The following is a 1,804-nucleotide window of genomic DNA, read 5'->3' as shown; positions in this document are numbered from 1 at the left end:
GGTGGTGTGTCCTGATGTGTGATGTGCTCACCACCTCGACTCACCCTTTTGCCAGCCTACCATCTCTCCAGCCAAGCCAGACAGTGCCTGCCCCAGCAGCCCCGGGTGTGTGTGTGTGTGTGTGTTGGAGGGGAGGGGGGGTCCTGTGACGCCAGAAAAGGCCTGAGCCCTCGGTTTCCCGGGGCGCCCGGGTCCCCCCCCCGGGCCCGCCCCTCCCAGGCGTCCTCTGGGGGGCCTCCCCCCGTAGCCGCCGCGCCCTCGGGATGGCGAGCAGCAAAGGGTCCAAGGCCGACTTCATTGTCGGGGAGAAGTACAAGCTGCTGCGGAAGATCGGGTCGGGCTCGTTCGGCGACATCTACCTGGCGGTGAACGTGATCAACAGCGAGGAGGTGGCGGTGAAGCTGGAGTCGCAGAAGGCGCGGCACCCGCAGCTGCTGTACGAGAGCAAGCTGTACCGCATCATGCAGGGCGGCGTGGGCATCCCGCACATCCGCTGGTTCGGCCAGGAGCGGGACTACAACGTGCTGGTCATGGACCTGCTGGGGCCCAGCCTGGAGGACCTGTTCAACTACTGCTCGCGCCGCTTCACCATGAAGACGGTGCTCATGCTGGCCGACCAGATGATCAGCCGCGTGGAGTACGTGCACTCCAAGAACTTCGTGCACCGCGACCTCAAGCCCGACAACTTCCTCATGGGCATCGGCCGCCACTGCAACAAGCTCTTTCTCATCGACTTCGGGCTGGCCAAGAAGTATCGCGATAACATGACGCGCCAGCACATCCCGTATCGCGAGGACAAGAACCTGACGGGCACGGCGCGCTACGCCAGCATCAACGCGCACCTGGGCATCGAGCAGAGCCGCCGCGACGACATGGAGTCGCTGGGCTACGTGCTCATGTACTTCAACCGCACCAGCCTGCCCTGGCAGGGCCTCAAGGCGGCCACCAAGAAGCAGAAGTACGAGAAGATCAGCGAGAAGAAGATGTCCACGCCCGTCGAGGTGCTGTGCAAGGGCTGCCCCGCCGAGTTCGCCATGTACCTCAACTACTGCCGCGGCCTGCGCTTCGAGGAGACGCCCGACTACGTCTACCTGCGCCAGCTCTTCGGCATCCTCTTCCGCACCCTCAACCACCAGTACGACTACACCTTCGACTGGACCATGCTCAAGCAGAAGGCGGCCCAGCAGGCCGCCTCGTCCAGCGGCCAGCCCTAGCCGGGTGTGTGTGTGTGTTTGGGGGGGGGCGCCTCCCCCCACCTCCGTGGGCTAGACCAATCCCCCCTCCCCCCGGCGGGCAGCCTCCCCCCCCACTTCCTGCCCCCCCACCCCCACCCCCCAGAGCAGCAGCATGGGTTTCTCCCCAAGTCTACAAAGCTTTAGTCCCCGTGGACGCTCGCCCCGTGGTTGTGGACAACCACTGCCTTGCTGTACAGAACTGAAATTCCCGCGTGAAACTGGGCTCCAGGTAGCACTGGGCATGCTGGATCCTGAATTGGAGCCGTGCGATTGTGAATAGGAAGTGAGAGTGGAAACGCCGTGTCTGGTTTTCAATGGCACGTATATCTCCCCTCCCTCCTTCCCTCCCTTCCCTCCTTCCTTCCCTCCCTCCCTTCCCTCCTTCCTTCCTTTGTACCCTCCCTTTCTCCTCCTCCACCCACCCCTGCCTGCTTGCCTGCTGTCCTTCCTTCCTGCCTGCCTGTCTTCCTCCCTTCCACCTGTCTGTATGTCTTCCTTCCCTCCTTCCTTCCTTTGCTCCCTCCCATTCTCCTCCTCGGCCTATCTCTCTGTCTTCCTTCCCGACTTCC

General features: G+C 63.2%; 1 pseudogene; it reads left to right on the top strand.

The window, feature by feature from the left end:
• The first annotated feature begins 227 nt into the window (after positions 1-227).
• On the top strand, positions 228-1,540 carry LOC138819458 (casein kinase I pseudogene; annotated as a pseudogene).
• Positions 1,541-1,804: the final 264 nt, after the last annotated feature.

The sequence above is a fragment of the Dipodomys merriami genome, unplaced genomic scaffold, assembly GCF_024711535.1.
Source record: "Dipodomys merriami isolate MVZ:Mamm:240054 unplaced genomic scaffold, mDipMer1.0.p SCAF_8, whole genome shotgun sequence".
Lineage (NCBI taxonomy): Eukaryota > Metazoa > Chordata > Mammalia > Rodentia > Heteromyidae > Dipodomys > Dipodomys merriami.
The sequence above is the reverse complement of the archived record's forward strand: the minus strand, read 5'-3'. Positions and strand labels throughout refer to the sequence as shown.